Here is a 16,335-nt window from a genome sequence, read left to right as displayed (position 1 = left end):
TTTGTAAGAAATTTTGGATGCTTTGCTGAAGAGTGCATAGAAGCATAGGGCTGGATGGGGTTTCCTGAGCTGTTGAATCTAGTCTTAACAGTGGCATAATGCTACTTTTATATGGAACCCAAGTTTTTCCTTGGCTAACTAGCTTTCTTAGTTGCTGTTACTCCAGTTAGGTTAGTTATTTTGTTAACATCCTATTTATCTTAACACTTTTTTTCACCTCTCTGGTGTTTAGCCCTTGCCATGTATTTCTGGAGAGCAAATTTTAACTCTGCCTCCACTTTGCCAAGCTTAAGAAATTTTGGTCTGCTCTGGGGAGGCTGACTCTCTGTTGTTCTCATAAGCCTTTCTCTACATGTATTACAGACTGAGGTGGGCAGTGTTTAACTTCCTGTAGCCAGTGTTCCTGACTCGGTCTCATTGCTGCTTTTTGTAGTGACAAGAGCACATTGGCTGATACAACCTGACACAGTATCTGCCCTTTTTGTGGCTGCATTGTCTGACACTGAGTTCTTCCTTCTTCTTGGTTTTTCTCAACTGATAAACTCCCAATTTGTAGCAGAAGTTCTTCTTGTTAGTCTGCAGTGTGTTGTTTTGTCTTAGTGCTTTTTAACTTCGTCTTATTTCTTTTACTTCAGTCCTGGTTCTTCTTTGATAGTTTTGATTTTCCTAATATTTACATACAGCACTGTAAAGTGATGAATTGCATCTTAATTACTGCATCGCAAATCTGAACAATGTTTGCTTTATGTATGAATCTTCCCTGAATTTAATGTTTTAAGCAATAAAACTGCTTAAACTGATCAGTATATTTTTCTGTGAATTACAGTTTTGACTTTCTTAATCCTACTGTATATATTTATATATTTGCCCCATCTATATCTTTTACTAGAGCAGTATCTTCTCCACATAGGAACCTGTTGCCACAGTTTTGTGGTACCACAGTCAAAGATTTCTAACATGCACTGTTGTAGCAAAATGGCAGATATTTCAGGTTAAAAGTCATACTTGTTCTTGTCCTGGAGAGCATACTAGTTGAAGAGCTTTTGTTTTGGCCTTAAGATAAAAAATTTAATCCATAGAGTTATTTGCTGACTCCCAGGTACATAGTTAATGTCTTTGTTCTGTAATTCTGAGTGTAAATAGACAGGTGAAGGTGTGAAACTGAAAGATCAATTTGTGTGGTGCTTCAGTTTTGTAGTAAGCAATTGCTTATAAATTATTATTTTGCTTCTGTAACACTTTCAGAAATGTGAAATAACTGTACTACTGGTTCCAGTGGCACCTGTAACAACAGGTAGTCCAGCAGTGGAACGGTTTGCCGAGAGAGGTTGAACAGTTTCTATCCTTGGAGGCTTTTAAGACCCAACTGGATAAAGCCCTGAGCAACCTTGTCTGAGCTGAGAGGTGACCCTGCTTGGAGCAGAAAGCTGGACTACCCTTTCCAGCCTGAATTATTCTGTAAAGGCAGATTCCACTACCTCTTGCTGAGGAACGGGTTCCCTCTTGGAAAGAAATGTGCAGTGGAGTGATCATTCAGCAGAGTGTGCTGAACGCACTAGTGATGCTTTGCTGGGTTTGGCTTCTGCTCTTCTGTAATGTCTCAGCCTGCAAGATGCTGTGATGCTGCAAAGGGGCAATTATGCAGCTAGCCTGCATGGATTCACATAAAATCTCTTTCATTCTGACAGGATTTTCATTTAATTAGAAAAAAAGAAGAAAAGAAAAGGATATATTTGAGGTGGTCATGTCTGGGCTATAGCAGGAGATAGTAACTTCAGTAGGACCACATTAGAGGAAGCCTGTCTCTTTCTTGCCTTCAAGGTAAAAGACTGAGAAGGTGAGCTAAAGTATTGAACTGGCTGCTGTCTTGGACTGTCCTGTAGCCCAGCTCATTTCCCATTAGATTCATCTGCACTTCGCTCTCCAGTTTGCGCTCTCATCCCGATCAGCCGCTTTTTTATACTGCGTGTTACTTTACTTCTGGGTTTGCTTCTGGAGTGAGTGAGTTGGTAGAGATAATTCACCCCATGGGCTGCTCCCCATACAGACAGCACTGTGCCAGGTTTGTCTATGTACCTCACCTTGCTCTCCATCCCACCAGGTTTTGCACTATCCAGCACCCCAGCCACACTCATGCCAGGATGTGAGGCACCTGCTCCTAGTTTACCACTATAAAGTAGCGTTCTGTTGGGTTGCAACACAGCTCATGCATCATTTTGGAAACTGTAAACCTGAAAATTCAGAACGGTAACCTCACAAAATAATGATCGTCATAAGATCATGATGGAGGCTGAGAAGAGACCATGGGTGAAATGTTAGGATACTGTGTGACAACTGTGTTGAGCAGAACAGAAGCAGCCCTGGGCAGTGTGACGGGGAGCCTCCCCTGCAGCTCAGGGCCTCACTCGGGCTAACCCCAATAGCTGGTGGATTAAGCAGGGTGGATGTTGGATTCAGCTGGCTAACAGGCTTTCTCAGGTTAAAGTTAAACTTCGTGTCTAACTGCCTTACTTTCCTGCAGTGTGGATTGTGCATCTGTTTGACAATGCACTTGGGTAAGGATTCTGGACTGCTTGATTTATGGGATAAAACATGCTAGGAAATGTCTTGATTATACATCTTAAGGGAAAAAACCCCATTAAGATGCCTGTTGCTTAGGTGTGGTGAGTGATGTTGGTATGGCCGAGGACAGTATGTTCCTTGTCACAACAGAAGAGCTGCGGTTGTTGGCAGCAAGAAATGAAACTCTTGAATCTCTCTGCCAGTGGCATCTGAATTCAGTCTGGACCTGCAGGAAGTAAACATTGCTTCAGGGGATGGGTTCAGTTGTTAGTATTTCTGTTTTGCGGAGCATCTTCTTGCGGAAATAGTTGCAATGCCACGTGGTGACTGACTACAGCTGGAATGAGCAGACGGGACAAGGTAGCTGAGTTGAGAAGCTATGCTGGGAGAGCTCGATTGTTGCTGGTGGCATGAAATAGCTACTTTATTGAGCTTCTTAGACCATAACTGCATTGAGTCTTTTACAGACTTAATAGAGAAGTTGTTTTAGTTAAAGCCATTGTATTTTCATTAATATAGCAGAAGGGAGATATACATCAGAGTCCCTAAGTGTAAAATGTTACAGTAACAGTACTTGATTCTGAAATTTCTCTTTCGGCTTTATTCTTAGGTTTCCTTATCTCAGAACTCATCCCCAGTCCAGATTCTGTTTCAAATGGTAAAGGAGCTATATTATAAAATGTTAACACTCTGCATTTTTTACAACTGTTTAGTGATTTTTTTTTTTTAAAATGTTCCTATATTTATTGCTTTCCCAAAAAAATTTTTTCCTGTACTACTAGCCTGTTTATTTGGATCCATTCAGTCAGAAACTGTCCTTTTTGTGTCTTTCAGACTTTATTAAAAAAGAACTGGATGTGGATGCACATACCAAATTTCATCTGTGAAAGATGGAGTAAGGTAATATAATGTTAGTGATTGCTACTATAATGGGTGATGATCTGTGGCCACTGAATGCAAAGGTTCAAAGATGAAATAAATTCGAGGCAGACAAAGCAAAAGGAACTTCAGCCTCAGAAATAATGAAGTGCTGACAAGATCCTATGTTCTGGTATCAGTGGCATGCTTACCCTATCTTTTGTATTGTGGGTAATTCAGTATATTGGCTAGCGGTGTTCTGTTATTGTTGGGTGCGTTGTTCACAGAAGCTCAGGTAGGTCATTAGCTAGTGACAGTATAATTTATTCATCTTTGAACAAGTGATGTGTTTCTGGAAATTTGTGAGATTTAATGTACAGCCTATGCTGAAAGGCCAGTATTTGTCACCTGTTTCCACCATAAGAACAAACCAGTGGTTCTTTAATTTTCCTCCTTGAACATCCTGGGTCAACAGAGATGGAAGAAGGCAGATCTGCCTTTGTTGTCACTGAATATTGCTATAGCATAGAACAATATCCTTCAGGATGGGAACTGAATCCTGCTGGGCACTTCACAAACACTTGTTGAGTATTTACTTCTCCACAGTGAAAGAGCTACTTTATGTTTGGTGATGTGGCAGGGGGCAGAGGCTGATGGTCACATTACTAGGCCTTGAGAGGTGAATGTGTGTCCTGGTGGGGTTCCTGTTAGCAGAAGACTCTTGCAAGAAGACTCTTACCCACTTGTTTCAAAGCAAAGTTCAGTCATAGGACTCCTCTTGCTTCCTGTGGGCCAGAGCAGCTGTTGGTGGGCTGTATGTTGAGCTGACCAGCTGCACCTGGCTTCTGGGATTTCGGAGGATAAGAGAAGTTGTGTCACACATGCTGGTGATGCGTGGGATATGGCCTTAACCGCAAGGCAGTGTGAAGCAGACAGCAGTCAAATGAGTCTTCTGGTAGAGGCAGGAGGTTTTGCTGGTCTGGGAATAGGAGGCAGCGAGAGACGAAACATGATGCTTATGGGCATATGTGATGCTAACGGTCATGTGGGTAATCATGTGCAGAAATCGGAACCCTCCGTCTCCTCATCTCTGATGTTGTGCCCCCAGTGCCCTTTTACAGAGTTCAGCAAAGAATGAATGTTGGAGTAGAGTCAGTGGTGAACAGTAGTGACTTCTCAGAGAAGTTTTTCCCCAACTCCTCCTAAGGGAGAACAAGATCAAGCAGACGGAGTCAGCAAATGCACTTTCTCATGCAGCATTGCTTTTCTTGTATCAGATGTGTGTCTTAATGCAGACCGAGGATCAATTACTGAAAAGTGAAAAGAGAGGTATGTTACCACGATTGTGCCTACATCTGGAATTAAAGCAAGCAGTCAATACCATGGACTGGGCTATTTAACTGCGGCAGAATGGAATGCAGTGCACAACGGGATGCTCCAGGGGCTTATGTGTAATTTTTTCCTTTAACTATCTTGAACCATTCAGTGAAGAATAACTTGGGAATCAGGCATGCACTTACAGATCTTTCTTGATCCCAAGAAGGCAGGGATGAAGTTGCCAGCAGCAAATAAGCATTGCCAGACCCTGTGGCTAGCTTTACTGTGACTTAAAAGGAATTGCAGTTACTGTAGTTCATATCATCTTTCTTTCTTCTATTAGTCATTGTCTGCATTGGAAAAGATATGCCAGGGGCAATCTTGCATCTCCATCCAGTTCAGTGCTGCTTCTTGCTGAAGAAATTAAAAAAGGATTGTCATTCTTCTCCAAGACAGCTATGTCTTCTCCCCTGTGGGGTCTGTCTCCACACTTTCAAAGAAATACATAACAACAGAGGAAAAAAACAGCATTTGGGGCTCCCCTACAGGGACAGCATATCATCCTAATTAAGTGTTTCTCAAATATGGCCCTGCCTGCGCAGGGCCAATCAACTCCACGTAGACAGATCCCACTACTCGTTTGAAGCTTTGTGTTAGGTTAGGTCTGGAGAGAAAATAGGAAAGAAAGAGAATGCCACCCATTTCTGTTTGCCTGCTTGCTTGGTATTTTGGTGGATGTTTTCCTGTCACTGATTTGGATTTAGTGGCTTCTTCATTAAGAGTCAAAATCACTGTTGCATATGTAAAGCTCCACATAGCTTTTTTGATTGAGGCTCCTTAACATGTGTGTATAAAACAGAGTTTATCTCCAGTGGCACCCTTTTTAAGTAGCAGTCCCTGCTTTCTCTTCAGTCAGTTCTCTGGGTGACATCTCCAGAAAATGTGCCCTGCTAAAGCACATGCTGATATAGGTGATGAATGGACAAACTGTGTGAGTGACTGACTAAGGAGAGGTAGTTGTTATTAGCACAGCAAGCTGCTTTATGATTGTTGTTGTTAGCTTTTACTGTTTTTACTGTCTGCTTTTACAGTTTCTTTTTTACCAAAACCCAGCATTTGCTAGTTCGTTCCTTCCCCTCTTGCTTTTCCCTTCTTGCCAGTTTGTAAAGTGTATTAAAATGCAGAGCAGGCCACGTGTGAATGCATGGCTGTGTTAAATGTGCAGTGATCCTGTTTCTTAGACCATCATGTTCATCATCCTCTTGTTAGTGCTAGATCGATTGTGTGCACCATGCCAGATTGGTATGTATAATTGCAATAACTACATGTGCAGTTACTGCATAATGTGAGGAACCTGATCTTTCAATAATGTTCTATATTACATTAGGTGTTTTTCTGACTCTGTTGATTCTAGTCTGCAGAGTTAACCATGACTTCAGCAGTTAAGACAGAGATGAAGGACTGAGTTCGAATAATATCTTAAATGAAGGCATAGTCAGATAGAGTAGAGCCTCGATGCAGGGAGAGGGACAGAAAGAAGGGTAAGAGGACATGATGATACATAGCTAATGAGAACAGCTGTAGAGGGCACAGAGTCAGGGAGAAGGCATCAGCAGAATTTCAGATGTTTTAAGTGTCGGGAGACTACAATGATCTGTGGGTTATTACTTTGTTTCTTTACTATGATGATTTCTGTCTCTTTTTACACGTATTTACCCTACATTATGTTCTGCGCAAGCACAAAAGGAAATTAAGGGTTTTCTGGAATTAAATGCTACTCTTGCATCAAGGCATTTACAGTGTTGGCACGTCAAGTGTAACATCAAGGCAGATAAAGTGGAACATCTTCCTGTCCAAGCTTACATTCAATTCAATAACATATTCATTTTTCTCCTGTGTTTGCATTTTAATTAGAAAGCTGTTACAGTGTTTAAATTACAAAATGTCCAGTACCTAATTGTTAATAATCTCGGCATTATCCTTGGGAGACACATAGATGAACTGCCGCAGAATCATTAGGAAGATTTTGGGAATAGTTGTTTCACTAAAACATACTGAGAGGATTAACACTTAATCCAAACCATGTAAACCAACCCTCAAAATCACCTGTCTACCATACTACTTTCATTCTTGGAAACTTTGCATATGGATCATTTCCTACTTCCAGTGGTATTTTCCATATAGCTAGGAGAATAAGATATGAAGTGACCATGTGGGTCCTCAAGTCCAGACCTCCATACATCAAAAGGTCTGGAATGTGCAGTACAAACACGTGCCAACTCTCTGTTTGGCCTCTAAGGCTAGGTGGAATACAACAGCTTGAAGCACTGTAATGAAAGTGTAATCTGCAGTGGTAGTATGCCTCAGACCGGGGCATTGCTAGCATGCTGATCTCTGCAGAATAAATAGCAGAAAAGGCTCCTAGTTCTTTTTAGCTTTATGGTTTTTCATAACTTTTGGGAGAGCAGGGCAGATGGGTTTTAAGTATCTGAGGTCACATTTTCAAATACGTATCTTTAATCTGAACTCAGACATCTCAGTAAAAGTCCTTTGTAGACACTGAGCACCTGCAGCCCTTAGTGAAGTCAGGAGCAGTTGTCAGTGATCCGAGGTCTCCCAGGAAGTCAGCTCAGTCTACATCAGGAGAAATCTTAACTTTTCTGCTCATTTCAGTAGGACTGAAGCTTATAGTTACACATGTGCTCATGTGCTATCCCTAAGCTGAGTTGCCTTGCTGAAGCAGAGTTTATTGTGGTGCCCCAGAAATGTTAATTAACGCAGAGCCCAAGTAGGAGTTTATAGCCATGATATTCAGAAGGAATCTTAACTGGCTGCCTGTTTTGAACATTGTGTGACATGTACAGACAGCTACAAACCTACTTCTAAAGCACCAGGATGCGCAACTCACACTTCTGCTGTTTGAAGAATGAATCAATAAGTAGCTGTCTTAAAATTTAGGCCCAGTTTGTCTGAAGGAAGCAACATACACAAATATCACCTTTTAACAAGATGCTTGCTTTCAGGTTAAGGTATAGAAATGCCAGTTTGGGTCAAAAAAAGAGCTTAAAATTGCAGACTAAGGAATGTTTTGCGTGCTTTTAAGGTATTTTTTGCAAATTTTTTGCATGTGTATGGCAAGCAGATAGAAGTACGAAAATGCTAAAACAACAAGAAAAGGGAAAAAAAAAGGTTCTTGCATTGTATTGAACATTTTCTTGAACTAGATAAGGTATTTATCCTTTTAAAAAGCCTTTAAATTTTATCAAGAAAATCATGCCTTGGAACAAAAACTTTTCCAGATGTAGCATGCTTGAGTGCCCCAACGGATTGGAAAGTCTACATGAACATATTCAACAGTTTGTGAATACAATAAATTGTACTGAATGGTGGGAGTTTAAGGTATTGTGCAGCTCTTAGAGGCTTGTGTAACACAGAGCCCAGAAGCATGTCAGATTCGCACTGGGATTTGCCATATCAAGTTAAACAAGGGCCCTAGCTGTATATCTTCTGATTTTGGGGTCTCAGGAGCTTTCAGGAAATCTTAGGTATTTTACTTATCGTTTCACATAGCTTTTTGTAATCTCAGAAGAAGCATCCAGTTTTTGCATCTCTCATATTTTAAAAGCAATCAGACTTTCTGGCTGTCAGAGTGACTTTTTAAGTTGCTGTATAGGTAATTTCCAAATTGGGAATTTCTTGAAGGTACCTTTTTTTAATGTGTAATTAAAATATAGATCTGTTACTAAGGTTTTTTTAAAGGATTTTTATTACTTGATACTATTGAATGTTATATATATATCTCTAAGGAAATGGTAAATGTGATCTAGGCAACTTCAGGCTTGTTAATTTGACCTTAATAACCTTAGAAAATTTTTTGAAGGAATGAATAATTAAAGACTTGGGAGTTGAGTGGAAGGAGGATGAAACACGATCTATTTTGCTAAGATAGGTCATATCAGACTGACCTAGTATCTTTTTTTAATAAGAAAGTAGGTTTTCTAGAAAAAGCAAAAATGTGCTAGATCTGGTCTCTCTGGATTCTACTGTACCATTTAACATGGTGCTGCATCAAAATTACTGTTCAAGGTGGAGGAAGATTAGGTCAGTGTAAGAACTGTCAACTCAGGCAAAGAACTGGCACAAGGGGAGAGAGCAGGAGGTAGATATATGAGATTAATTATTCTTTGGGAGTTGACTTGTTTAGTTTCTTGAGGCTTTTTTTTTTTTGGTTGAGTTGATTTTGTTGTCATGGTGTATTGGAAGCAGGCTGTTGAAACTTAGTGATGGGAGGAGGACATTAATTTCCACTATACAGTTTTAGATGGAATGACTATGCAATTAAATTGTACAATTAGGTAATACTAAAGGGATGGAATTCAACACAGCAAAGTGTCAGGCCACACACTGGCAGGACTTACTGAGTTTAACCTTGGTGTCAAAATTAGCAGTCTAAGCTCTTACATAATCAGTGGAAAGAGGCAGATTTTTAATTAGGCACCCAACTCCTGCCTTTCTCTCTTGACTCTTAACAGAGCCTAGGCACCTCACTGGCATCTGTGCTGAATGCCTTAAATTGGATGGTGCTACAGCCTCAGCTTAGGAAGTAATGCAACAACTTTTCCTGTGAACAGGGAGTTCAGCAATGGAAGACTTTGGAGGAGAAAGGCCTATGTGAGGGTAAGTGGGTTCAAGTTTGTCTCTAGTCTGTCAATTTGATACCATCATGCAAATCCAGGGAAGTGTCACGAGAGGTATTTCTAGTTGAGGGAGGGCACCTCAGCTGGGTGCACCTGGGCAGGGACCTGATCTAGAGTAGGAGTGCAACACTTCTTGCAATATCCAAGAAACTTCAGCTCAGTATGTAAACAGATGCAGAGAAAAGCTGCAGGGATGATCAAAGGAATTATGTTACAAGAGGAATCTGAAACAGCTGTGTTGGATATGTCAGGAAGACTAGCAAAATGGGAAATGTGATCGCTGCAGCTATGCTGCTGGAGTCCTGGGGAGCTTTGGAATGTGGCTGGTATCAGCTAGGTGATAGCTAACAAGCAGGATGTCTGTAGTCTATCAGAAGACCAATGTGTAACAGTATGGTATTGTAGGAAGGTTATGATACAGAAACAGAGGTGTCCAGATGTATGATTTAGAGGTGACACGAACTGAATATATGGCACTTCTTAGCGATTGGAGTTTGTGTGTGTACCTAGCGTATGGATAAAATATTAAACCAGTATAGAAGTGTGTAGTGATAATCCCATCATATATGATAGTGGTCAGTAGGAGAATGGTTGATGTATGTTTAAGGAAGAGCGTAAAGATTTATGAAGGGCAATGATTGCTTGGATTCTTTGGACTTAGGCTGTTTGGCAGCTTGTGCTTTTTGATCACTCCTATACAGTGTGATACTTGCTGTCTACTGCTGTCTGCTGTCTACTGTATCCCTTGCACTGCACAGGGAAAGCTGTGTGATAAATCAGGCATCAAGTGAATTTGTAGGGCTGGACAAAGGCGTGTTAACTTTAGCCTGTGACAAAGATACGTTTAGAAGCAGACTGCTGGGCAGCAAGCTCATGACCAGTGAGAGAAAAGCTTTCTCTGAAGTGAAAATTGTGGTTCAAGATCCCTGATGTGCCTGTAGTGACAAATGACGGGTGCAGTACTTACAGGCAGCGACAGCCCTTGCCCCAGATACCTCCTTAGTTTGACAAATACTTAAACTTGTAACTGTATGTTGGTGAAGAACTGCCCTTTGCCTGGATGCTGGTTTGTCCCAACACCAGGTTTGAAAAGGAGCTGAATTATTTGAGCAAGGGTGAGTAATGTGCTTTCTGCTCTGTTGCAAATCCTGAGTTGCTCTAATTGGCTTTATCAGCTATTAAGACATTGATCAGGTCGTTCTTTAGCAGAATTATCCATAAAATAACAGGATGAAAACACCACAGCAAGAAACCTTTTTAACGTACTTTTGGCAATGCTATATTTAGTTCTCTAGTTATTTGTTTATTAATAAGTGCTTAGCCTGTGTTTCTGAGGTTTTTAAGTGCCTAGAAGAATATCACGAGAGAATAGTATGGCTTCTCTTTTTTTTTTTTTTTCTGCTTCCTAATTAATTATTACATAGTGGCACTAAGTCGTTATTGTTCTGTGGTAAAAACAATTGTGTGATGATCTCACAGTCTGTACTTGGAATATTGCCACAGTAAAGCAAGAACACTGTTTATGGACTGAATTGTCAATAGCTTGGAAGGGGGGGTGTTCTGTTGGAAGCACAGTGCTTTAAATGACAGTCTGAGAGGATGGATGGCAAGGAGGGAGGACTGAGAAGATGAGTGAAAACGTGCCAGTGTTTTTTTTCAGGTTTATTATTTATTAGAGTCATGGTCAACTCCCTTAGATTTAGAATCTGTCCCAGTTTAGGTTTGGCCTTTTTTCTATATTCTAGGTTTTATTTAACTCCAAGTCATGGTTTTTTGGCTAGTAAAGTGGGGTTTTAATTTGAAAAATCTGTCTAAGCCTCTTCCTGAGAGACAACACTTGGAGCAACTCAGGCCTGCATGGCTGTCACTTATAAGGATGCCCAGAAAAACTGGAAGAACATCACTTGAGGAGATTTCTGGAGGAGAAAAGATGATCAGGTCTGAGGGACTTCCTCCTCTAAGTTTCAGGAAAAAGGCATCTCACACTCCTATTGAGGAAGAAAAAGAAATAGAGGAATTTCTAGCAAACCTTTCCTTCCCATTACAATTCTTTTTGGGGGGGATGGATGAAAGAAGCACAAATGAAGAGGCAAACCAGAGTATTGTCAGGTTTGGAATACTTCCCTGGTCTGCCCAAGAACTGTTATAAATCATTATTAAACATGAGATGTTGGAATGCAAATTTAATCCTGTTTCATTGGCTTTAAAATAGCTGTTTAAAAGTCAGAAAGAATTATGTTTTGAAGGTTCCTATCCCTCTCTAATCAGTTCTAACTAGTTGTCTATTTTGCTTAACTTAAGTACAGTTCAGTGAAGTGAATCCCGTCCAAAGAGTATACACCTTGCTTAACCTTATTCTAGTGTGGTGTTTAGTCAAGGTAAACACTGTCCTCATGGTTTGTTCACACAGATTCTTAAACAGTAATAAAAAATGAAATATTTTTGTACAATTAAATAGGGTCTATGTGAACCGTATCTCTGCTGAACTGTATGCAGTACAACAGAGAAGGTTATTCCAACTTATTTGGATTTTTCTGTCATGATACTTCTAATAGTATGTTTTCTGTTTGGATAGATTATATGCTATAAAAGCTAAAAATAAAACTTGCCAAGGCATTTTGGGGGTTTGTAGGCAAGCATGACAGAATATTAATTTCTTCTTCAAATGTGTTTATGCTAATTTTGCTTTGAGATGAAAATATATCCATTTGGGAGTATGTATGTTCAAGATTTTTCTGTAATTTCCATATTAAAAAAAAAAAATCTTAGTGCAGCTCCTGCTAGACTTTAAACCCAGAAATGCCTAGAACACAAAGATAAGATAGTCTAAAAGATGTATTGTGGCTCAGGCCCTTGTGAGCGCTTGAATACTCTCCTTGAAAGCGCTTAAAAAATTCGCTGTCTGAAATTGTACTTTATTGTTGACTTTTTGCCCATGTTAACATGAGCAAAAAAAGAAAAAGAATAAAAAAGTGCTGCTCAGCTGTTAACACTGAGCTATTTTTAGTGGGACGTTTGAACATTGATCTCGTGTTTCTGAAAGGGGGTATTTTCACTGTTGTTGTGCATGTTCATGTTAGCAACTTTCCTTTATGCAAATCTGCTGTGATTTGTGATGAGGTGATTTTTGGAGCTGCCCCAGGCAGCTGCCAAATATTCTCAAACATTCAAAGTGGGGGTGTAGAGAAAACCTGTTGTGTGGAGGAAACTCTGGCTGTGTAAACCTACAGGTTTGGTATAGTGTCCTGGAAGTATCTTGGATAGTGGGATTTCCACTGCTTCAGCTGGAATTTTCATTCCAGAAACTTTGAGATCTCCACCTTGAGGTGTTTTTCTTGTTATTCAGATGGCACTCTCATGTTTGTTAATCCCATCCCATAAAGTGACTCAGGCTCCATTTAATAAACATGCCTGTTAATACAGACAAGTACCTTGGTCTTCAGTGAAGACTGTTAGCACTAGATGAACAAAGCCTGACTTTAGAAGCTACACCTGTTCGAACTAAGGCACCAGCTATGATTTTTATGGGTGGTGGGAGGGAAAGCAGCCAATGTGAGCTACCTTTTGTTGAGTTTCCTTTTTTGAAGGTCTTCATTGTGCTTTAAGGTGTGGGGTAAAGATCTTGTTTTCAATCTAGAGAGAGAGGGAACTTCTCTAGCTAAACTGCCAGAGAAACTAAAGGAAAACACTCTTGAAATATTTTTCAACTCCTTTATTCCTTAAGTAACTGGGACTCCCTGTATTCTGTTTCTTTTAATGCATGAGCCCAGGTTAATATAGGAACTCTATGATTCTGCTATGAAGAAAATTAATAACCTTTAGGAAAGGAAAAAAAATAACACCTTCCTTACAGAAATAAAGTATCAGCATTAGGGAAGACGACTGGTAAAAACCAAGTTGAAAGCGTGCAAATTAGTGATTGCAATATTATGGTAATAATCTGTTGGTAATGGGAATACAGAAAAGATGGTAAACAATTAGACTCCGTTCTATTTGGCTCAATACCATATTCTGTAGCAAAAGCCAATTTTTAATGTTATCCTCCTTCTATCCACTGTTACTGGGAGATGAATTTCTTGCTTTCTAGTTATGTGTACATATAAATAGATTAGTTTGGTTCTCTGGAATATTTTGTGATATTTTTTGAACATTTTAGCAGAAGAACTATGAGTATTTTCACATGCCAGTCTATGAAGGTTTAAGCTTGGCATAGAATTGCAGTTATTTATGTGATTAAGTGATTAACTGATTTTGGTGTTTTCATTGTTAGTGGAAAAAAATGTTGTCACTGCCTTTGTTATTGTTTTATAGTTCAGAAGCAATAGAAATAAGAACTAGGTAAAAAGAGAAATTAGAGTTTAGGGGGATTTTAAATCTTGAACCATAAGGTAGGAGATAATACAAAATATTCTAGGTCAACTGATGCACTCCCAAACAGATGAGTTCTTTGCTAGTTCAAGGGTGAGTTCTTTAATGGTATACTTAAATGGCTGTTGAAGAGAGATTCTGAAAAAATGTCTTCTGTACGCATTTCAGACACATGTAGCACTTAGTAATAGCTTGAAAGGTAGCATTTCGTTTCTGAATTACAAATTTTAATATTTTCTGGTTCATTTCACTGATATTTCTCTGTGAATCAGCTTTGAAATCCATATACTATAACATGAAGAAAAGCCTTTTCTATTTTGGATTCATAAGTATGACAAATCAGCTTTGTTTTGTATGGTGCCTGTTGGTGCATTTTATCCTCAGACAAACAATGGCTTATATGTGTTAACCCCTTTGCTTTGATGGGTTAAGTAGTTGTTATAAAGTGAAATAACCCTGCCAAACAGGCTTTTATTTCTTTGAGAAGGAAAGTTGGGAGAGCAATGCTTTCAGATAGTATTTGATGCAGAAGGAGGAAAAATGCAAATAAAAAGTTCTTGAGAACTGATCTTTCAAGAAGGCACTGCTGGGAGCAAAAGTCACTCAGGGAGCAGTGGTTGTGGATCCCCATGGACAAAACAGACACCCAGAGCATTGGGAGTGAGTGGTTTCAAGTGACTGTATTTTAACATATATGTTTGTTCATTTATTTTTTATATTTATTCAGCTTTATGGAGAAGTGCACTTGGTGGTATTCCAGATTGTCTGTAATTGAGAGCTTGGATATCTTGCTATGCAGGAAAGGGAAGAGGCAAGCACAGACAAAAAATTTCTCATGATTTTTCTTCAAGTCTTAAAGCAGCTTGTAACTTTCCCAGTGCAGCTCCAGTCATCTGGAGCTGCTCTTCTGGGTCTTGTTTAAAAACTGTCCTTTTTCTCCTTCCCCAGGAGCACCAATAAGTACCAATAAGTACTTGGCATCCATTACAAAACATCTTTCATTAGACTGGACAAAATCAGCATGCTAAATGGGAGCCTCACAGAATAGGAAAGATCCCTTCTATGTCCAGCTGCATCCATCACTACAGAGACAGCACTGGCATATTGTAACTTAATGTTTTGGATTTGAAATCATATAGCACAAAAAAGAGTAAGATACCTTCTGTCCCGAGGTCAGTTTCTATATCAGTGATCAAAAAGGAAAATCTGAACATGAGAGCTGAAAAGATTGTGGTTATAAATCTGCCTGAAAAACACACACACACAGCAATTACCACATTGGTCATGGCTTTCCCAGAACTGAGGAGAAATTCATAGTATATTTTTCACTATTGACTCCTGCAGTCTGATTTCTAATCTTGGCAGATTAGAGTCCTTTTATAATATGACAGATCACATTAGGAAAATCCATTTGGATAAGTGTTTGCAAACTCTACTCTCACTTATGCAGGAGTGACCTGGGGGGTATCACTGGGCAGGAAAATAGAATATGTTTTAACACTAGTTATTTGGATGCCACTGTTGTTCACTCCTAGGCAATGTAATTTTATCTACAGTTGTAAAAGGCAGATACAGCCGCAGTTTCATTACATTTGCTTTTATGCCAGTTTAACTGCAAGCAAAACTGTCCATTTGTGTAGTGGTCATATTTTAAAAATGGAAATGTTAATAAATATGTTAACTTTTGCATCTTCTACCTGACTGTACAGTCAAACTTCTATACCTTCTCACCCCCTCTGGATCTCTGAAAACACCCATCCATTTGTAAGATTGGAGTTTACCGTACCAATCATTTAAATTAGCTAAACTACTTGTCGGCTTAGGTCATATGAAAACTTGTAGTGCAGCAGAAGTGTAGAGAATAGTATTTTTGGGGCTTTCACAGTCTCTATTGTGAACTGAGGCTGCATACCTGAGGTTGTCTAGCACTCGGATAATTTCATAGCCAAGATAAGGATGCAATTTGGTAGCTCTTTGCACGTGGAGTTCTCCTTAAATTCTGTGTCTGTATTACCACAGAGCCACCCCTCAGATACTTAGCCACAGAGCTGTTCAGAATGGAAAGTTAACAAAGTGCTTGTTGAATACACACTAATACCACTGTTTCTGCATCATCCTTTAGTAGCCTGAATTTTCATAGGGATTTGACACTGTTGTTGCTTCAGTATTGAAAGAGCTGCAAGGCTTGGGTTGAGTGCTAATCTCCTGCATTTCAGCCAGTGGTCCCTGGCTTCATTCCCCATAGGTAATGCCAGACTCTCATTTTTCTTTAACTCACTTTTATTGGGGTTAGCAAATTGCTTGTTTGGGTTTTTTTGTGAGTGTGTACCTCATAAAGAACTGTTTGCCCTGTAGGGTTTTAGTTATAGTTTGTTTTTATTTTCTTTGTTGAAAAAGATTACTTTTTTTTTTTCTTAATTGGATAAAGAAGTTATTAATAGACTTTCCCTTTTCAGAACTGGAAAATTCCCAGAAAGGCTTTTGCTCACACTTTCCGAATACAAATTTACTTCTAAATTGAGACCAAACATGG

General features: G+C 39.5%; 1 protein-coding gene across 19 annotated transcripts in view; it reads left to right on the top strand.

The window, feature by feature from the left end:
- INPP4A (inositol polyphosphate-4-phosphatase type I A) overlaps window positions 1-16,335 on the top strand; it is a 132,688-nt gene that overhangs the window by 52,469 nt on the left and 63,884 nt on the right. For 15 of the 19 annotated variants that reach the window (XM_075523873.1, XM_075523865.1, XM_075523819.1 and 12 more), the window contains one exon: window positions 3,397-3,462. The exons of 3 other annotated variants lie outside the window; for them this stretch is intronic. The gene's annotated coding sequence lies outside the window, so the exon portion shown is untranslated. Of the gene's footprint in view, window positions 1-1,818; window positions 1,838-3,396; window positions 3,463-16,335 lie in introns of those variants that run through there. One more of the 19 variants, XM_075523769.1, reaches the window with a different exon arrangement.

The sequence above is a fragment of the Mycteria americana genome, chromosome 1 (assembly GCF_035582795.1).
Source record: "Mycteria americana isolate JAX WOST 10 ecotype Jacksonville Zoo and Gardens chromosome 1, USCA_MyAme_1.0, whole genome shotgun sequence".
Lineage (NCBI taxonomy): Eukaryota > Metazoa > Chordata > Aves > Ciconiiformes > Ciconiidae > Mycteria > Mycteria americana.
The sequence above is the reverse complement of the archived record's forward strand: the minus strand, read 5'-3'. Positions and strand labels throughout refer to the sequence as shown.